Below are 23903 nucleotides of genomic sequence, written 5' to 3' on the forward strand. Positions count from 1 at the left end.
CGTTGTACGGTACAGCAGTCTATACTGGTACTCTCATAGTGTATAGTAAATATACTGTGAATTTAATGTACACTATACTGGTACTTCATGTGTATATAAATATACTGTGAACTTAAATGTACACTATACTTATACTCTCATGTGTATATAAATATACTGTGAATTTAATTGCACACTATACTGGTACTCTCATGTGTATATAAATATACTGTGAGTTTAATTGTACACTATACTGGTACTCTCATGTGTATATAAATATACTGTGAATTTAATTGCACACTATACTGGTACTCTCATGTGTATATAAATATACTGTGAATTTAATTGTACACTATACTGGTACTTTCATGTGTATATAAATATACTGTGAACTTAAATGTACACTATACTGATACTCTCATGTGTATATAAATATACTGTGAATTTAATTGCACACTATACTGGTACTCTCATGTGTATATAAATATACTGTGAATTTATTGTACACTAAACTGGTACTCTCACATCTATATAAATATACCGTGAATTTAATTACCCCATTGGTCAATCTTTAATTATATCAAAATTATGATTTATTAACAACTGTGCATAAAACGAACATTGAAAAGAAACTAAAAGCCAGCTTTACTAAAACGATGGAGATAATATTTGGCACAGGTACAATCAGTACCACCGTAGTTGCACACACATGTACCTACATTGAGGGTAAGAAGTCGGTGGTTTCACTCTCGAAACGTTCGCCCATGCGCATATGTTGTTAACAAGAGGAACAAAGTTATATATATTATAACAACTGAAACGCCGTTCTCCCCTTTTTCCCTCCAATTCAAACACACTGACTAAACTTACAATTAAATGGGGTAGATAGAATACATAATTTTACATAAAAAGTAGCAACCTTTCTACGTAATATTTTTGTTCGAAAATAGTTTAAACTTATCAGAGGTACAAAAAATATATATATATTACAGGTAGTATTCTGTTGTTTTTTAGTGTGAAATGTAGTTGTGCCAAACTTTTAGAAATTATCTAAAGATATTTTTAATAGCAAAATTATGCTTAAGTATTTCGTCAACTTATTAGCTACAGAGTTTAGGACTATTTAAAATCGTCACAGCTTTGATTTGTTATTTATCTTGTGCGATGGTAGTAAATAACATTTCAATAATGGTAGAATCATTACTAGAATATAATTTGAAATAATCTTACAACACTATATAGGATTGAATTACTTTCGAGGTTCAAGTTTCTTCAAAATTTTTATAGGAAACTTTCTGTACATTTCAAATATATCAAATCGACAGAGAATCAAACCACATTTTACAATACCAATGACGAAGACAAGAAGCACACTTCAGACGAGAATTCTTGAATTAATTTTGTTCGCAAGAAGCGAGAATAAAAACTTGAATAAACAATAATATAGAATAAATTGATATGTCTAAATGGAAACTTTTTCATGTTTATTTTGTGGGACGTTTCGAGCAGACGACTTTCGTCAGGCAGTAAAGGTCGTGTTACAATGGAATTAGGCTTAGAAATAATCGTTAATGTAAAGATAATACAAAAGTTCTAATTACACACGACCAACGTGGAACATCGTGACAAAAATAAGTAAGGTACGAGACAACAAATCAAGTGTAATGGAAAATTCCCGAAATAATCTATACCTGATTTGTGAAACTTCACTGGCTACCAGAATTCGACAACACATTCATCAGCTCAACAGTGTTTACCACGAAACATTGAACAACCCAAAACTTACCAAGTTGCAAAAACTTGGTATTATCATGACCAGAACCTCACAGTAGGACCTCACTAAACGTTTCTTAACTGTTCCTGATACCGTATTCTTTTTTGATACCGATAGAAGTCTGCTTTCTAAAGGACTAAATTGTGTGCCTTCTCGTACTCAAACTGATGAATACATTCTTTTTATATCAGCTGAAATCGTATTTATTTACTAAAACTACTATTGATACAACACCCACCGACACCGGGAACGAAACATTAAATCAAACAGTTACCACTGACCTCCTCTTTATAAACACCAATACAGTTGATGATACCACATCTGACTAAATGCATGTTTTTTCAAGTCACTGGAGCCAAGACAGCACGAATGGACACTTCCAGAATGAGAACTACAGACACTTGATACCTTTGATATCTTTGTCGAACTGAAATCTATGCACTAAATCTAAAGAAAACACTTCACGACCCAGTATGAATAAAGAAGAAATGCCTTATCTTCACTCAAGAATGGCACAGTGACATAGTGATTAAACCAGCCGACAGGGGCGCAACTGTGGTCGTGTGGCAACTAGATCTTTACATAGAAGACGCCCTCAGACAACTGAACAATCCCAAATTCTACAAGGCATTCGACAAATATCCAATCTCTGAATATCAGAAACACATTCAAGAAACCATCCAAGAACTTGTCAAATGCACTAAACTCACACCTAATGCCCAAAACCTAAGTACAGAAGTTCATTGACTTTTTTCCAACAGCTCCACCCAGCCCTTAAGTACATTTACCAAATCTCCGATACCAGTGCTTCATTTCTGGACATCAACAACCAGTTTTAATCTTATTTTCTTAACACCACCATACACTGCAAAGACACTGATATTCACGCTTATCTAGACTCTTTCCATCCCTACGAAACCAATGCTGTCATTTCTAAAGGGCAGTTCACAAGAATGAGACGCTTATGTTCTGAGAATCAAGACATTCTCTCCAAGACCACTGAGATAGTAGGAGTTTTGCAACAACGTAGCTACCCGGCCGATGTCATCTAAAAAGCCCACAACCATGTACACACCGTATCCAGTGGCAATGCCACCCAACCTAAGGACAAAAGTCAACACGATAGAACCCACTTGCTTTTAACATGCCGTCTTCTCAATAGATTATCAGCTAATGTCATATAAAAAATAACTAAATTACTGATGAATGACCCCACCACTGCCGAAAATATTTATTATACCTCCCCTAGTTTCTTAAAGACGTAATTCAAACCTATAATACTATAGAAGCTATAGAACAAGAATACCCCCGTTGTTGGAATTCATCATTGTACCAAAAAGTTGTTATACCTTTCCATACCTTTCAAACAACACCACAATAACTGGCCTTAGTTACACTTTTCACATTAAAGGACATTACAAGTGTACGTCAGAATCCGTCATTTACTACATCCAGTGTAGCAGGTATCACAGACTATATGTTGTAGAAACGGTCCGCAGACTGGGTGATCGTTTTCGTGAACACATTAGATCTGTAAGATAAAGCTCCACTGACATCACAGTAGCTAGACACTACAATTCTCCTGACCACTATGGTACCTCCGACATGGTAGTCTCAGTCATGAGAAATACACCACTCAGAAGGTTAACACGAGAAAATCTTGAATACTGTCTTATCTTCCAATTCAACACCAAGTCTCCTTATAGTACAAACGAAAGATTTACTGTCAAATATTTATAAAACTTCACCAACTCTTTTTCTAATTTCATTCCTTTAAACCTTTGCTTTAGACGCGTTTACCTTACCTCTTACTCCTGGTTAAACCTCCCTCTTTAACCTTATCTAAGCGAAAATCTCTTCCGTCCCATAATTATTTCCCTGGATTATTATTTCAACATACCGGACTATTATTTTATTATTTTACGAACTTATGTTCATTATTTTCTTGTGTTTGTATTTCTAAGTGCTGCCTGATGACGGGCGACTGCTCGAATGGTGGCACAAAATGAACTGAAAAATGTTTTAATTTATACGTGCCAACTTATTCTTTATTATCATTTATCCGCGTTTTACTTCTGTCGAGAGTTTGGCTTGTTTACAAATTATGGTTCTCCTTTGGCAATTCTGAGGAAGGAGTTGCAACATCAAACAGTTAATCGATATTTTCATGGAATCAGTCACTTGTAATTATCATTTTTCATTGTTAATATTTAGATAATTCAAAATATGATAATATTATTCAATAACATTCGTATTTTATTTTCATGACGTTAGATGAATAGAATTATTCGAGAAAACGTTAGTTTTCAAACCAGTATAAGATATAAGTAGGAAACAAATATTGTATTTGATAATTTTCTTCCAAACTAAAGGTTCCCTTCGGTTAACTAAAGTCTTCCACAATAGCAAGTCGAATACCTTATAAAGAAGTTTTAATGATACTTAAATAAGGAGGATTATATTATTTCTCGTAATTATCTTACCTCTATAAAACTGGTTAATTGGATTAATTAAAATTATCCACATGGAAGATTGATTGATCGTTTGTTGTTAAACATAAAGATGCTCAATGAACTATCCGTGCTCTGCCCATCGCGGGTATCGAAACAAGACCTTTAGCGTTATAAGCCCTCAGACTTATCGCTGAGCCACCAGGGGACCCATCTGGAGGACATGGCTATATAATAAATACATTGCATTACAATAATCATAATACGGCCAATAATAAATAAGGAATTCATTATGATAGTCGAAAACTAATGTATGTGTTTATCACTTGAATGATCATTCAACATAAGTTTTTATAACAGGAAATTATTTGTGTTAGGATTTGGTTTAAAAGACTCACACACTTTAGAAATTGGGCTACTCATTAAGAATGAAATTTCCTTCCCCTTACGTTAGATGATTTATTTATACTGACTCACATTAACTGCGTATTTTATATTGAAGTGCAAGCGTTAATGACATTTTACTTGTTGAAGATACCGTTATAAAGTTGCTCATTTACGTCCAGTAGCCACCAAACTGACCCCCTCTCAGTGGCTCAGTGGCACGTCTGAAGGCTTATGACGCTAAAAATCGTGTTTCGATACCCGTGGTAGGCACAGCACAAATGGTTCAATGTGTTGCTTTGTGCTTAAAAACAAATAAAAAACCAAATTGTCACCAAGTGATTAATAACCTTTTCTGAGCAATCCAATAAGGAGTTCAATGACCTACTCATTAAGAAAAATTTCATTAAAATTACAACGATAAGCTACGCTCCAACAAGCAATGCATTCACATACACACTCAAAGAGTGTATGTGTATGTTAGCAGTTGTTTTATCAATTACTTGTACACTTTGTTTAAATCAAATTCCATAACTTCTAATCAAAAACTACTTCGAGGATACTTCTTCAAGTTATTCACCCAAGCAAATGGCACTTAATCAATCACAGCTTTTGCTCCCTTGACTAGATATAAAAGTCATCAGAAAATTTCTACTACACGGTAGAGAGCGGTGTATCCACAGCATCTTGCTCTTAATTGGTCCACGAATACACAAGCTTCGGTTACGCGTTCCATGAGAGTAGCACATTCACAAAGAAGCACATAGGTAATCCCTCGTTCAGGACACATTTTTTTGTGGAAAGTAATCCGACGCAGACCTAATCGTCGAGGTAAACGCTTATAGATTAGTCTCGCACCTGTCCACATCAACCAGCTACGTTCGAGTTTTTCACGATCTTCACCCGGAAACACTCGAAAAGCCGAAATAATATAACCTGTCTTGTTTGTGGTTGGTGTTTTCGGAAGCATATCTACTGGTGGTCTGGCAATTGTGGCCACCTCTTCGTAACCGGCTGAAAATAAAAAAGTAGCATACATAAAAAATATTACAAGACTTAATAAAAAAATCCTCAATTGTTCCTGAACAATTGTTTGTTTGTTGTTGTTGTTTGTTTTAAGGGAAGGGGAAACTTGTTTTTTCATAGGAATTTGTATTGCTACCATGGCTACATTATGATGATTTCTTTCTTCTGGTCATGCACAGAGCTATTCATTTGACCGTGTAGGCTGTGTCCGCTTCAGTAATCGAATCCTAACTTTTAGTCTTATAAACCCTCAATTGTTTGTACCACTTTGAACAGAAATGCACATGACATCTGACATATGTTAAAAGCTATGAAAACAAATGTAATTTTATTTTTACTCTAAAATGTTATAAACAAAATTAATTATTTTCTTTTTTTCTACATGGCCTTAAAACTAATTAAAGATGAAATAATTTTTTTTTTACTGATGTATACGTACCCATGCTTTTTTAATGCAAGCGTCGAAACATTTGCGTTTAAATCTTTTATGCACATATATGTAAGTGCCAGTTTTGTCAAGGCTCTTTTCGAAAATTCGTATGCCATCTTTCGTGTTTTAGTGTTCGATTCCCGGTGGCTCAGCGGTAAATCTGGGGGATTGTAACGCTAAACATCGGATTTTGATACCCACGGTGGGCACAGATAACCCTTTTTTTTGTAGCTTTGTAATTAACAACAAACTATTTATCTTTTTAAATAAAGATATCACCTATCCACGAAGTAAACAAATAAAAATTTGTTTGTTTGCTTCAGAATTTCGCGAAAAGTTACCCATAATTATCTGCGCATAGCCGTCCCTGATAAACTATAGAAAAGGCAACTAGTCAACAGTACCCATCGTCAGGTACTGGGCTCCTCATGTTCGATCAAAAGGTGCGATATCACCATTATTCTTATAGCACACCTTCAGATCCATAGGGTAGAGCGTATTTTTATGGTAACGAATCGGGAGTCATGACTCCTAGGATTCACAGACGGAGCACATTAGCTTTTAAATCTAAGGTGCTGGTTCCCTGTAGTACAACAGAAAAATTAAATACAAAAGTAAAGTCAATTATATTTTCTATTTTCAGAAGGGCAACGGATAAAGCCATTTACGTACAGTAAACTCGTGCATTAAACAAGAAACACAATCTACTAAATGCCATCAGCTTACAAGATGAAAATCCGCTTATGCAAACCTCAACTACCTGTATCCAAGAGTGGACACGGCAGTATAATAAAGGCTGCAATAGAACTGTACCGTGCGATTAGAATATCGCTTGGTAAACACTACATTTTGATCGATAAACTTGCAAGTACATGTTCTACTCCATTACGAACGTGTAGAACACGAAAATGAATCTAATCACACTTGTAACAAAATCTAATGTTACGCTAAAGTAACACAAAATAAGTGTCAAAATTTCCTATCAATTTAATGCCAGAAAAATACTATCACATACAAAAGCTTAGACTGTCGATGATATAGAAAAAAAAAGAAAGAAAAGAAAGATAAAATGTATTTAATCTTTTTACTGTGAAATCGATTCCTTAGGACTAGGTAAAATGAATGAAAAAAAGGAGCCTTTGATATCTAAGCTGCATCAAGTATATTTTCTTTAACAGAAGAACAGCATAAGTCCATCAAGCATAAAGTTAATTATACCCAAAGGTATACAGTAATATTCTGAAGCGCGTTTGTGAGTCGGAGATGTACTGAACACCTGAAACGGAACAAAGATTAAGGAGAAACAAGCACGTGTGTATCTAACACAGAAGTGAATCAACCAGAAAGTAACTACGTTACTTATTCCTTTCTTCAAGAAATATCTCAGTGCTAGACATTTCTTGTTACTGCTATGAATGATATTTATGACGGAGAAATATGTTTTTCATGGGATATTTAGCATTTAAGATTATATGCACTTGACATAATCTAAACAAAAACTGTACATGTCTGGAAATTTCTCATTAAATGTGAAAAAGTTTTCCGTTTCTTCATAGCTTTGACGATAAAATATATTGATTTTATCCATTCATGATGTTAGAAAAACACGTAGGTTCAAGAAGTCTTGACAGAAATGAATAAAAACCCTATAACCCGAGAGCTTTCGAAAGGTGGTCCTTTCTTCTTCAGGGGCAAACTGAATTTTATCTAATTCGTTTGGGAAAACATTTATCCATAGTGTTCTGTATCATAATGTATGTAGTGGGAAATTAACATACAATGTATATATCCGTTTGAACTACATCTAAGTAAGTTGTTTAATTTCATTGACTTACAACGCAAGAAACCGGATTTCGATATCCGTGGTGGGCAGAGCACAAATAGCCCATCGTGTAACTTTGTGCTTAACTTCAAACAACAACAATTGCATCATATAGTCATTGGTGTTTTCATTTTCTGTGCTATTTTCACAGCTGTTCGAGTTGAAAATACCAAGACAAAATGGAAAATATGTCAAACGTAGGGAAAACTGCAATGTGGGCAACAGTATTTTGAGAAGGAAGTTGGATAAAGAAATATCACAGTTTGGTTGGTACTGAGGAGTTATTTGGCTTTGAGAATTACTCCACGCCCGATAAAATATCCATTACTCTCTCTTCGTCGGTCTATGTTACATGATGTTGGACAGTAAGTAAAAGAATTTCTAAACATGCAGTAAACTTCTTCCCTTGTGAGTGCGCCAAAACTGTGAATATCATGCCTTGATACTCAAAAATCAAATAAATACTTCTAAATAATAAATATTAGGTGTTTTTTACAGTTATGTTACAGGTAGGGTTAAAAAAATCATTATTCCTTAAAGAGTTTTCAACAGGACTTGATTTGCTTCAAATAATTACAATTATTTGAATTTTAATATAGCTTCTCTGTTGTGGTAGTTCTCGTAGGAAGAGTTTAAATACAACGTAGTCTAAATTTTGAAGCCATTTTTGTTTGTTTATTTTATCACAATGGTGTTTAATTCTGCAGGGATAGAACCCCGAATTCAACACATTATAAGCCCTCGATCTTACCGCTGAGTCATCGGGGATCTTTGAGGACATTAAAGAGGACAAATACTACAAAAATGCACTAGGGTACATGTTTATGGCAGGAATTAGAAAATGTAAGAGCGCCACATAAAAACAGAAAACTGAATTATTCAGAGTGTAGCAAATCAAAACGATTTACTTCTTCAACTTGTAACTTATAGTGTTTACTTATTCAGTTTCTCAGGAATCTTTAGCATCGAAATTACCTCATTACGAGATGACTTCCTACTAATGAGTTACTTATGTATAATGTCACGAAGAAATAATCCGCCTATCTTCGTCTGTTATACAAGTGTGACCACCATATTGGTATGTATGTAATTAAAAGCCAAAGCAACATGTTTCGTGCTAATTTATCAATAGCTAAACAGGACAAACAAAAACAACGCGACCAGTCATTTTCATGTGACACATGATTTGCATTACACATATTTTATTTTTTCTTTTGTTCCATCTTCTATATGGCCTTTGAATAGCATTAACTACGAAATTGCTAGTAAATTACCACACATACACATAGCGATCGATAAAACAAGAAAAGAAAACACAAAATATAGTAGCAGAACAAGAATAGGCACCTTAATCAGATTATACTGTGAAGTTAGCGAAGCACAAAATGAAGAGAATACATTGTATAGAAGTATTAACTTGTCACAAAGGAATCTCTTCAGATTAAATAAGATTTTTTCATTCACTGTCAGTAAACTGCTTATGGTCAACAGAAGATATTCCTGCGTAAGATGATTAAATAATTTCACCCACATGGTACTAACACTGTCAAGTTCCAAAATAACAAAATCTCCATATGATAGGTCGCAAAGTCGCTTTTTTTAAAGGCTATAGACAGGCTCACCGACAGAAATTCAGGGTCCCAGGGCAGAACAAGCGATGGTCCTCTAAAACAGAACTACTGACTACTATGACTCTTTATTATCCTATTAAAATTGATGTTGTTTGTTATTATCACAAAGCTACACAAAGGGCTATATATGCTCTGCTAACCACAGTATCGAAGCCCGGTTTATGGCACTGTAAGTCCGCAGACATACTGCTGTGCCACTTGGGGGCTCGGAAAGGGAAAATAACATTTATATAACGAGTTGTTTTTAAATTTTTATAATGATTATTTTCTCAGATTTTAGAATATGTTGCATATTCAGGGCACTTCGCATCGAAAAAGGCGGGGTTAGATCCCTTGGAACACCACTCCTGTATCCACTTCTGACACACACAAGTACAAAGACGTGACGTAGCTCTCGCATCCTAGACAGATTCCGTTATTTTCGTGTCACATGCAGTTCTATTTAAGGGATCATCTGAAATTGTGTATATGTCTCAGTAACGTTTTTTTCTGTAATAAATATAGGCCTATCACAGATGGTTAAGGCCACATGTGTTTACAGATTTTTTTTTTTCAAAACGCTGAACACCCATTGTTGATGCGGGAATGCATATACTTTCTAATGTATGTATTTTCATTTTTTTAGCGTGGTGGGCCTATTTTTTCAGTAGGCCTGGAGCTGCAGCTCCATCAGCCCCCGCCTTAATCTGGCCTAGTACTATTATCATATGCATCTCTTAATGCCTGATGGACAATCTCTTCATCCATTTCCTGTTATATTGCTGATATATATATATGTGTCTAACGTCTGGTTTGATTTGTTCCTAAACATGTAGCGGCAGAGTCCCGTGCTTAAACACTAAAGGGACGTTTGTCATTGTATGAGGGTTCTCCGACAAGTTGTGGCCCGACCTAAAGAAAAACTGAAATGTCTGATTTTTTCTGATAAATATTAAATTTGAACCTTTTTTATGAGTAAATAACACGTAACATATAACTTAACAAGCTTATTTTGTGTTGCGAAGATTTGAAATAAAAAAGTGAGTAATGTTGAACGTCATGAAGAAGATCGAACTTCGTGTTGTGATCAAATATTTTGTTAAAAAGAAAATGACACTACAAGAAGTCCACCAGGACATGGAAGCAATATCAAGAGAGGGAGTTCCGGCATATTTAAAATGTTAAAAAGAAAATGTTTAATATTTAAAATGTTAAAAAGAAAATGACACTACAAGAAGTCCACCAGGATATGGAAGCAATATCAAGAGAGGGTGTTCCGGCATATTTAACAGTTAAAAAGTGGTGTGTTGAGTTTAAACGCGGTAGACAACCATGTGGATGATCAGAGGTAAGGTCGGCCCTCGACATCGACCACGACAGAAATTATAGATAAAGTTATGATTTGATTATATCTGATAGAAGAAATTTTATTAGAAAGTTAGCAGAGGAAGCGGGAATAGGTAAAAGTACTGTAGTAAGTATTCTGAGTGAAAGTTTGGACATGAGCGAGATTAGTGCCAGATGAGTTCCAAAAATTTTATCATCTGAGCAGAAACGGATCCGAGTTGTTGAAAGCCAATGATGATGACCTCATACATACCGTCCAGTCATGGATTGAAGACCAAGAAGAGGAGTTCTTTCAGAAGGACTTAAAGTCCTTAGAGCACCACTGGTGCAAGTGTATAGACTCAGGAGGATATTATGTTGAAAAATAGATCAAGGTTTAACCAGTGTTTCTTCTTTATAGGTCGAGCCACAAACTTTTCGGACACCCCTCGTAGCTTTACGAACTGGTCTATACAATTGTCACTAATGATGCGACTTTGTCAATGCTCTTTACAAGGTGATCTAGCAGAGTTCTTCCTTGGAAAGAAATAGCTGGCTAAGTCTAAAATAGTCTCAGTATAATATAATGCTGGACTTGTGAAATATTTGAAAGCTATACGGGTTAGTGTTTAATACCCTCTCTAAAAGTAATCAATAGTTGTTGCCCATTCTGTAAAATAGCTCGTATCCTGTACCTGCTTTGCGTTACACCAAAATTATGCTTCAACATCAGTGTCATTAATGATATTAGGTTTAACTTGCCACTAAAGGGTTCATTTATGTTACAAGTACTGTCATATAAGTTTAAAATTCAAATCTTGATTATGTTGTTGGTGTTTTTGAAGTTAAGCACAAAAGTACACAATGGGCTATCTTTGCTCTGCCCACTACGGGTATCGAAACCCAAATTCTTGATTATATGTTACGAATGAATAGTCTTATATGCTACAGTGCCACCTGGGCCCTGTTTTTAAAGTTCAGATCGGCCAAGCCGTTCACGTAGTACAATCTTCACTGTGTTATCATAAAAAGAAATAACTTCATCAATTTCAGCTCTCGTTTCTTCTGTTGAGTATCCTTAAAGTTGTTTAAACTTTTTAGTGTGGATGCCAAAAACTTTGAAACAAACACGCGAATTATCAAGATAATTTTTCAATCCTTCACTTCTGTTGCTGAAGAACTATCCATGTCTGTAGAGAATTAAGTATATCCTGTTGGACTAGAATGTTGTGCGTTCAGGACTGTTCCATTTGCTGCTCTCTTTTTCAATATGGTTGCATATCACTGTATATTATAGTCTTGTTTATGAGTGTAATGCCAAAAACTTGCTAGTTTCTGTCATTTTGCAACACTTCGATGTTTGTGTTTTCTTCTGATGAGAATTTGAATATTCAGGTAAAATATTACACAATTCGTTCTTAGTGTAATATTTACAGTCTTTAGCCGTTGAATTAAAATTTAAGCAGTGTTTATGATATTTCTTGTCGAGTCGCATTATTCAATAATTAAGAGTAGAGAAGGAAGGAGTGTGTAAAATATTTAATACCTTCCACTAAAGAAGTAATATGATCTTTTTATTCAATATCTTATAGATCGCAGGTCTTTAGATACAAATACAGGTCGAATGTTGTTTTTAGAACCTGGTGGGGGTCAACAGTGGACATTTATTCATAGAGTGACTGTAAACAACCTCACCCATTTTTGTGTCATCACTCTGTCAAGCGCCAGAACAATGAACATTCCTTCATAAGATTACTGTAAACAACCTCACCCATATAGTGTCAACACTCTGTCAACCGCCGAAACATTGAACATTCCTTCAAAAGGTTGCTGTAAACAACCTCACCCATATAGTGTCAACACTCTGTCAACCGCCGAAACATTGAACATTCCTTCAAAAGGTTGCTGTAAACAACCTCACCCATATAGTGTCGACACTCTGTCAACCGCCGAAACATTGAACATTCCTTCAAAAGGTTGCTGTAAACAACCTCGAATAATCACCAACAGAACATTCAAGTTTTACTTTCAACTTTCAATGCCTAACCCCAACTTCTCAAACCCTAACCCATATTGTTCTCAAAAACCCACCTTCCCCAGAAATCCACTTCTCAAGCCATACCTGTTATTATCCTCTATTGTTCTCTGAATCCCCGAATTTCAGCGGGTGGTTAGTCTTTGTTGGTCAGAACACGTTTTTTTTTTTGTTTTGTTTTTTTAACTAAACCAATTATTGACTGTAACTTTCAGTACCGCGTAAGTTGCCACAAAGATTAAGGCTTAGATGCCATTTTCAATTACCCGGATTCGGCTGTTTTTAACTTTGACGCTCGGCTGGAGCCGAGTATTACCGGGAAGTCCAATATCTGGCCGATTACCCGTGCATCCCTAATTATAAGTGTCTGACATGTTGTTGACACCTATAATCGGCTACCATGTTTGTTCATTTTTTGTCAAACAATATAAATTATCTATAGGTTTACGAAATCTATATAATACATACACAGGTTCTCAATTTGAAGACAAGAGGGTAGACCAAGTTATCTTGCTTGAAGTTCGAATTAAGATGGAAAATGATATAAATCTTACTCAGTGCTCCTGCCTCGGATCTAAAACAACAATTTACCAACAAATACATACATTCATGATAACTTATTACAAACTTTCCATAGCTCTTTGATTTTATCACAGTTCTGTTACCCTAGTCCATTTTTCAAAATGGTGACTGCTTTGTTTAAAAGGAGATTTTATTTTAGTGCTATTATCACCAATTTGTTTAAACCTAAAGAATCCCACTTTTTTGTAATATTAGTGTCATGAATTTTCACTTCCGGCCTTTGTCCTTAAAAGTTAAAACTTCAGTATGTTAAGTATCTTGTGATACATTGACTACGATTAATTGCTAGTTTATTGGCTATTTTAGGTTTTGAAAGAGGTAATGAAAATGGGGTTGGACCCGATTCCAGATTCGTTTACAATGAGTATATGCCCGTTCTTTAACTATTTAGTAACACGCAACTCATCTATAAAAACAAAATTATTGTTCCACGTTTCATTGGTCCACAGGACGTATTCTTGATTGATGTCATTTCAGGCGGACTGTTTTTGTGCCTTGCTATGAGTATAATGCACCTCACTGGACATTTGGCATACAAGTCAGTCGTGTGAAACGTGTTTCTAATTCTGTATACTGACACGCTCTCCATCTGTGGCTGCGAAAATTTTACTCAGTCTCAGAACATATACCCTATGAATGTGGTCAGCCAGAATTCACATGTAAATATATGTTTATGTAGTGAGTGATGGTCTACCTTTGATAGGTGTTTGTATAACTGTATCATTAATCTGAGAATGGGTCCATCTTCTGCTAACATCACATTGAGACACTTGTAGCCATTTGCAACAGCCTGTCATGACTAACAAATTTTCATTTATCTGATGGCTCGCCACATGAGTGAAACATTTCAACTGTCTTTTGTATGTTCCAGACATGGTTCTTGAACAACTCTATCAGTTTTGTATTTTCTCTTCAGAAAGATAAGTGAGATAAAACAATGTGAGACCAGTATACATAACATAGCTTTATGAACCATGTATTTGCATTTCAGCTCACATGACTGAAATGAGTAACAGTAAATCGAGGGCACGATTGGCATTATACCAATGAGCTTATCTTGTAGTGGCTATTTTATTATAAATTGAGATTATATTTTAATAATTGGTTCTTTCAGTGCACAACAATCTGAGAACTTTATCTTATTTTTTCAATTAGGAACTATCAATTTTGAACCAAAATTTGTCATCATCATTAACGAGTGATTTTTTAAAAATATGGTGCAATGGAGATCTAGTGCACGAAGTGACGAAAATGTCTTTATAACTAACTATAACAGGACATGGAATTAACAGTGATGTTTTGGTAACAATGACAGACTGTGGAAATAAAGGCGTTGTTTAGGCAATTAGCAATGGCAGATCATGCATCCCGGACTAAAACGCAGAGAAATATTAAGCAAGAGAATCCTTTATCTTGATGAGCACAATAATCACTAAACTAAAAATCACAACAAAACCTTACCAAAAGATATATAATGATAATATATAACATCACATTATTATAACTAGCGTTTTAAACCTTGTATCAGTTCGTATTAAACATTCAGTGCTTGGTTGGTCCTCCTTGTAGTCTAACCTCTGCAGGGCGACTTGGCATGCTGTCGATAAGGTTATTGATGTAATCTACCGTGAGTTCATCCCAACTTGTTACTAGAAGGCGCTGCAACTCAGCTACAGTAGCTGGTTTTAAGGTCATTGGTTAGCAATTTTCCGGCTCCGTTCTGCCCAACAGTTGTCAATGGGATTATAATCTGGATACTTTGCTGGCCATGGTAATCTTGTAATGTTCTACTGGTCGAGATAATCTTGTACAATACGCCCACTGTGAGCAGTGGCATTGTCATCCTGGAACACAAAGTTATTGCTAAACCTTGCTCTAGCATAAGGCAGAAATATTGTATGCATTTGATGCTTGTAGGAGGCGCCATTGACGTTTCCCTGGAGGATATGAAGAGGAGTTTTTCTACCATGATGAAGAGCTGCCCAAACATATACTGCACCACTGCCTATGTGTTCCGTGGGTGAAAGACAGTCTTCCCTCATCTGTTCTCCAGGCAAACAATTAACGCAAATCCTACCATCAGTTTTAACAAGCCGGAAACAGGACTCATGTTGTCAGTGTCCTAACTGTAAGTTGACATGCTGTCTTGTCCAAGTAACATCGTGACGGTGGTGAATTCTGGTATATATCGTTTGTAAATAACCCTTCTTGCAAAATATCTTTGTTTGTTCAGTCTATTATTCACTGTTATTCTGGATATCCTGGAATGAATGTTTTCATGCCATTCCTGTTGTAAGGTGTTGCAAGACTTCTTCCGACCTTGATGTGCAGTATATTTTCGGTATCTACCAGTAACTTTTCCTGGAGCAACATTTCTTGTAGACCAATGAACGTTTCAGGATTCTGGATACAGTACATTGGAGGTACCCTACTATTCTGGAAATGTTCATTTGCTTTATACTATTTCTGGACAGTCGAACAATTTGACGCCTTATAACTTCTAGCATTTGACGAGGCATGATTCTACACCAAGTACAGAGAAGTTGTCTGAACAAAGCATTGGTCTGTTTCGAAAAAGATTATACCAAAGGCACACCCTTTTATACAAAACAGGTGTTTATGTGTGTTTTGACGAATAAATTCTTAAAACAACTTATACAAACCATAATAACAACTCGTGCGTATTTGTATGATCATACGCTACCTTCCCTGTTACTACCCAATATCTAGTTCATGCATGTAGGCAATAACATCAATATAAAACAGTATGCAAACATTTTGGTCAAGACTGTATTTAAACAATTTTATATGTGCAAGTCAGTAATTAATTCACTTTGCAATTGCAACCAATATAAAGTCGCGGTGGAACAGCGTGTATCAGAAGTACAATTTGACTTTGTTTGGCGTTACATGGGTAGTATGATGTCATGGAAAATTTATCGCTTTTGGCAAGGATATCCAGCAATCCTCTCAGATGCAAAATATTCATTCACTCAGATCGTAAAGATGTGCTCAGATCGGAGATTTACAATTTCAAAGACGGGGGCATCTCCTGTACTTAATGGCATTGGAAAACAAAAGAATATGAATCTACTTGGAACAACAGAAGTATTCGGAAAGAGACCTGCAACAAATCATACCCTAGAAGTTGAAAACAAAGTGTAGTGTCTTGCAAAAGGTGAGAATTCACGAAAGCAAAGTTCAATGGAAAAAGCCACTGAAGTGCTCTAAGCAGCAGTACGCAACATAACCATAGGTGATCTTCATCTTTAAACGAGGACAACCAAGATAAATCTTCCAACCATACCTCTAGTTCAACCATCGCATACTTCGAGCAGCTGGAAATTGAAATGGATATTTATGCTGTTCCGTACGAATACATACCAATCAAGTTGTTAGATGCAGGACCTATGGAATTCTGTGAGATCAACTGTTGCAATGCCGTTCTTGTTCTAGGTGGATTTTAGAAATCAGGAAGGAAGAGTGGTGTGCTTTGGACATAACAGCCTTTTGTAATGCAAACAATACTACAGGGCTATTGTCATGATGCACGGTCATCAAATAGAGCATGACTTTACTGACGACATGAACCGCAACGATGTAATGAGACTCAAAATTCGTTTTAATATAACGTACTAAATCTTCTATATTCATCACTTTTGAAAAGAACTGGTAAAGTTACAACAAGCTATCACATACACTTTTGACCCTTCCCTGATTTGCCATTTACCCTGTTTGTAAGATTTTTTAACACATTTCTCCAATTTTCTTAAGAACGAGAAATTAGCCCTCAACCTGGTTGCCTAGGGTTCATATTCATCATCGTTTTGCAGATATGTGAACAACAGTGGTTGTTTCTTTTGGGCCTAAGTGCGGCCCAGTTGTTATTGTGCCGAACTGTGGAACTGAGGCTCAGTAATTCGTGCACCATTAACGCCAAAACAAAAAATAGCGCTTCGCACTTTAGGTCTGTGGGTACGTTATAAATGTGACGATCAAATCCCACTATTCGGCCTAAAAATAGTAGCCCAAAAGTTCGTGGTGAATCGTATTGGCCATCCGCTTTCCTTCTAGCATAGCAGTCCAATATTAGGGACAGCTAGCAGAGACAACTCTCGAATAAGTTTGCGCGAAATTAAAAACAAACAAATCGTTACTTTCTTATTTTCTTTTGTTCATAGTTAACTACGAATTTTTTAAAAACTATAATATAGTATACACAAGTTGTTGTTTTTTTATCCTTCTGAAAGAAACGGCTTTAGATGACACCCGCTTGATAATCCGTTTATCGCGACGTATCAGCCACGACGTTCTAATTTCCCAAGTTGATTCCTCAAGTGGCTCTTCCTGAGAGCTTAATTACCACACGGAGATTAAACTATAGAAAGGTCTAATACTTACGGTTTGAAATTGAGCTTAAAATATAGAATGGCCTAGTACTTATAGTTTGAAATAGAACATTGCATCATAAATTAAATTGAAAACATAAAGTAAACTATAGTGCTGTATTTTACTTCCGTCGTTTCTCAAGAATATCAATAAACAGTTTTCCTTACGAATAATTCGGATTAATTATTTCATTTATAAAAGACTGACAGGAAAAAGGCTCAAGCAGAATTAAGCGATTAATATAATTCCTTTTTTTTAACTTTGAGGGTTCAGGTTAATATCTTAGACTCAAAGTTTAAAACATGATTTGTATGCAGGATTGTTGCTGTATAATTCCTCAAGAAAAATAGTTACTTTTATATTAATTATTCTCGTTAGTTTTCTTCTTTTTGAAGAAACGTTCTGATATTTTTGTTTCGATTTTGTTTATTTGTTTTTTTTTCTTTTAGCGCAACTCTACATAATGGGCTATTTGCCCTCTGATTACTGCGGGGGAGCGAACTCCGGATTTTAGCGTTGTAAGTCCGTGAACTTAAGATTGATTCATTGGGGGACTTTCTTCAAGAAAAATAAAGAGGAAAGATTTGACAAAAAAAAGGCATTTTTCTATTTTAGGAAGTAATGGTTGCAGTTTGTATTGTATTTGTACCTGAAAATGATATTATTACAATCCGTAAACAACAGAACGATAAAAAGTCACTAAAAATACGCCTATAAAAATAGATTTATTAATTTCTCCGCTTTATTATCAGTGTTGTGACCTTGATAGTGACGCTTCGGAAACAAGAATCAACCAGCGTATACAACTCCCAATGTAATGCTTACATAAATACAGGAGTTTTCTGTTTCTTCTCAACAATGTAGCGTGGGTTACGAAGGAGGATGAACGATATACTGTTGTTTACTGAGTTGTTTATGTACCAAGATGTTTAGTTATCGTCCAAGAGATATAAAAATAATGTCTAATAATGGGCTTATTTTGTCTATGTGTTCCTCAAGAAATGGCAAATATCAGCTCTATACTCTATAGATAGCGAATGTTTTCATCAGAATGGGTGGTTAAATGCAATAAACGCCAATTTTGTTTTTGTTTCTAATTTCTATGTATGTTGTTTGTTGTTGTTGTTTTTTGTGAGGGGTTGGGGGAGTGAGAAAAGAACCCAGTCTCGATTGACACTCGGCACCGCCCGAAGTTTAGTGACCGGGTTTCCGGACCCGGTATTCGGCCAAATTTTACTACCCGTGCATTCCTACTAAAGGTTGAGGTTATGGAAAATGCCTTTTTTTGTTACTTAGTCATTAAAATAGAACCACACCTTAAACAACTTTGAAAGTAACGAAATTTGGTAGATCTTTAGCGGGGAGTATGGAATAATGAGGTGGAATTATAGGTAAAAAAAAAGTGTTTTAAAACTAAATTAATCGTCTAATACTACATTACTTATAAAATGTTATTATAATCAAAAATAATAAAAAAAACGACAAGTTGAGCAACGAAATTAATCTTCTAAAAACAGAAAAGACAAAAGGACATTTCTGGAAAATCATTTAAAAATTAAAAACAACATAAAACACAAGTGCTCAGGAACAATGATAAATGTACAGAGAATAAACAACATAAAACACAAGTGCTCAGGAACAATGATAAATGTACAGAGAATATTGCATTTGTTTGCTGGAAATTCGGGTTCCCATGCTTAACATAATAGTGGTGAAAGTAACAAAATCTGCAGTCTACAGCTAGAAATAGTCTTGTACTTAAACAATTTACTGAAGTGGAGCCGTTTGTTCTACTTAAGTTACAATATTTTCCTCCTTGCTAACAACCTTAACTTAATGTAAGTTTGTTAAGGTTATTTTTAGCAACTACTAAACGAAAAAAAAAGAAGATTTAAGATAGGAAAAAAGGAAGTCTCTTTTAAAACACGACAATTGTATGGATCTTGCAAACTAAACCCAGTGAAACACCGTTTTATAAAACACGACAATTGTATAGATCTTGCAAACTAAACCCAGTGAAACACCGTTTAATAAAACACGACAATTGTATAGAGTGATTTAATATTGAAAGGATAATAGTCGGTGTTTCACTGGGTTTAGTTTGCAAGATCCATACAATTGTCGTATTTTAAAAAACGGTGTTTCACTGGGTTTAGTTTGCAAGATCCATACAATTGTCGTGTTTTATAAAACGGTGTTTCACTGGGTTTAGTTTGCAAGATCCATACAATTGTCGTGTTTTAAAAAACGGTGTTTCACTGGGTTCAGTTTGCAAGACTATCACTGGTGTATAAGCTTTCTGATGCTTTACACAAATAAAGAAATCTAAGCAAAGATAAAACGAACATAAGCGTTAAAAGCCTTCATGAAATATAAACGAAAATGTATTCTGTTTTCAGTGACTTCTTTAACAAATTCAGATACTTTATGTTATTGTTTGCTTCGTGCAAAGCTACACATTGGGCTGTCTGTATTCTGCCCACCGAGGGGAAATGACCCCCAGACCGGAAGCTTTAAACAATAGCGAAACAAAGAAAACGAATCGAATAGAAATGGCTAAAGTATTCTTGAGATAATACAAAAAATACTTTATTTTCACTTTTCAGTGTCTTGTTCGTTTGTTTTCTTTAACAGAAAAGCTGTTATAACGGGCTATCTGCAATGCGACCTCCGAGGGAATAGAATTCGATATTTTAGCGTTATATACCTTCGCCCCCAGTGGTACAGCGGTATGTCTGCGGACTTACAACACTAGAGACCGGGTTTCGATACCCGTGGTGGGCAGAGCACAGATAGCCCATTGTGTAGCTTTGTGCTTAATTTCAAGCAAGCAAACATATATGCCTTCAATGGCCTCTATAACTTTGTTATAAAGTCAAACGAATCTGCTTTCTTATAAACTGTAGCTCTACGACGAACATATAGAAAATGCTAGTTATAATGTAACCAAAATCTACTACAGTAGAAACACTATGAAAGACTACGAAATAATAGAACAATAAGATCTAGAAGATGGTTGTTCGTAGAAATATCATGCAATAACAAAATACAGAATAATAACGTCTGGAAAGTGTCTATTTGTAGAATTATTATGGAACAACAAAAGCTACAAGAATGGGGTCTGGAGTGTTAATAACGGTTTCACTGCCTCCTACCAGCCTTCTTTGTACGCTAATATTTCACATGTTTCATCTTTGTACATTAATAGTTCACATGTTTCATCCTTGTACACTAATGTTTCACATGTTTCATCTTTGTATATTAATAGTTCACATGTTTCATCCTTGTACATTAATATTTCACATGTTTCATCCTTGTACACTAATATTTCACATCACTAAAGTCTAGAAGTTTTCAGACTGACTTGAATGTTTTCAACAAATTTCAATTAAATAAAGTAATTGACTTAGCCACACTTGTTCCACTCTAAATAATTTTGAATTAAAGAACGAACACTATATTCATGTTATCGGTATTGTTAATGGCAACTAAAATGGCCCCCCAACTTTGCAAACATTTTTACGGATGGGATTAAATATCAAATCCTAGGGAAACGTTCTGTCAAACCATACATCTGTAAAAAATACTTTGGTAACGTTTTTCATATACATACTCTTTCCATAAAGCAATGGAATTCACACTTGAATATTCTTCGATACAAATTCATTTTCTTGATGCCGGTGTATTACTGAAAGATGACTTTCTTGTACAAAAAACCACAGACAGACCATAGTATCTCCACTAGCAAGGCAGTCATCCGACCCACATCAAACGGAACATTAATTACAGTCAAACCCTTCACATTAACACTATCTGCACTAACGCTAATGATTACAAAGCACGCACCAAATATTCATGAAAGAATGAAATTATAAAGGTTCTGAGTTAGGAAAATAAATAGAAAAAGTTGACAAAATTTCAAGTGTTGTTGCCCTCAAACAGTCTGATCCTAAACCATAGTCCCTCTAGTTACCTCAAACAGTCTGATCCTAAAACATAGTCCCTCTAGTTACCTTAAACAATGTGATCCTAAGTAATCTAACATAGTCCCTCTAGCTACTTCAAACAGTCTGATCCTAAAACATAGTCCCTCTAGTTACCTTAAACAATGTGATCCTAAAACATAATCCCTGTAGTTACCTCAAACAGTGTGATCCTAAGTAATCTAACATAGTCCCTCTAGTTATTACACATTATCCAAAACTCATAAATGCTTCACGAATTCTTAAAAAACAACAACAAAAACTTTTCCATCTTCTACACCTCAGTGTCTAAGTCAAATCTTCTTTGAAATTCCTGTTGTCTCCTTCCAAAAGACGAAAGACTTAGGGATACCCTTCCTTGTTCAAGTTAAAGTCAAATGTACCACGCCACAGAACAGCTGTTCCTCCTGTAACATGGTTGAATGTTAAACTTGAAAATTTATAAAAAAACACCAGTACCTTTGTCTGACCAACATAACAAAACACTACAGCATAACAAAAACAATTTCTTGTAAAACTCAAAACACGACATATTCTATACAGAGCAAAAAACAACAACAACAACAAACGCAACCATCAATATGTTGAAGAAACCCGTACTACCTTAGAGAAGAGTTTAATAACCACAACTAAAAGCCCTCTATTAAAAATAAATACCTTCCTGTGATCCTACACTTTAACTAGCCTGACCAGTGCATCGGTGACATAGTACTCATTAAGATTTAAACCAGATTTAAATCAAAAGCCGACAGAGAAATAAAAGAGACCTGTTAGATAAGTATTTTAAACACTGTCACCCCATGCAGTATTAACCCTGAATCTGGTGTTAATAATCTTCGTTTTTTAACTCAAAGTATATCTGGAAAATCTTCGACAATTCTGCAACGAAACGAATTTCTTTATTATTGTACTAATAATGTTTTAACTCTTATTAATTAATTAGGATAATTTTTATCTTTGTATTATAATTTGTGTTAAATATATATTATTTTGTGCATATCTATATATGTATTATTATTGGATTTCATTTTTTACATTTGTTATTAACATTTTACTCTTCCAGTTCCTGTATCGTTGAGTGCTTTCGTTGATAAATATCCCATTTGTTCCAAGCATTCCTTCTTGCACAAGCACACGTTCCTTTAAGACGTTCTTATTTCAAAACTCCCCTTTCCTTTTGTTTCCCATCACTTGCACATCACAATGCTATTTCACAAATTATGTCACATGCTTAAAAAAGCGTGACGTCACACTTCCGGTACAACGACCACATAACTGGTAAACATGATTACAATGGAGATTTACCATTTACTCCTGTCGAAGGAATGTCCACTTTCCAAGAACATTCTAGTTATTAGCTTTCTTTCCTGATGATGAGGTGAGAAATACGATTGTTTGTAGAAGAACAAAAGATATAACAATCGTGTCTTGAAGGTGATTGTTTGATCGAAAAACCATTTTGAACAAATAACTGTCTGGTTTGGATTATGTATCCGACCAATATGAAAATGTGTACAGGTGTTCGATTGTTGGTAAGATCAGTTACTTAATAATGAAAAGCCATTAACTGCTGAAGCTATCTTGTTTATTTACCAAACACTTTGTTGTATAAAAAACAAGTTATGATTCATTTTTTAACATTTCCTATTAAAAATAGCAGTTCGGGCACGATGTGGCCTAGTAGATAGCGTCACCGGATGTTGAATTCAAAAGTTTATGGTTTACTGAACTATGGTATATTGAACTTTACACTTTGAGACCATGGGTTTGTTATAAATGATGGTCAACTCCCACTATTCGATCAGATAAGAGTTGGCGGAGGGTGCTGTTGACTAGCTGACTTCCTTCTAGTCTATCACTATAAAATCAGGGCAGATTAGAGCTATGCGAGACCTACTCAAACAATGAATTTAAAAGTTAATGTTCTTGGAATGCTTGAAGATAAGTAAAGTCAAAAACTGATCTTGATCTACTTCTATTTCAAGGGACTATATGGATCCCTGCATGATACGGTTTTTCATATTGATCAAGGGACCATATGAACTCGGTATGATACTAGTTTTTTCACATTGATCAATAGACCACATGGATCTATGAATGATACGGGTTTTTT

General features: G+C 35.2%; 1 pseudogene; it reads right to left on the minus strand.

Annotated features, from left to right (window-relative positions):
* Positions 1 to 1233: 1233 nt before the first annotated feature.
* LOC111088077 overlaps positions 1234 to 23903 on the minus strand; it is a 91801-nt pseudogene continuing 69131 nt past the window's right edge.

Source organism: Limulus polyphemus, unplaced genomic scaffold (assembly GCF_000517525.1).
Source record: "Limulus polyphemus unplaced genomic scaffold, Limulus_polyphemus-2.1.2 Scaffold3085, whole genome shotgun sequence".
Classification (NCBI taxonomy): domain Eukaryota; kingdom Metazoa; phylum Arthropoda; class Merostomata; order Xiphosura; family Limulidae; genus Limulus; species Limulus polyphemus.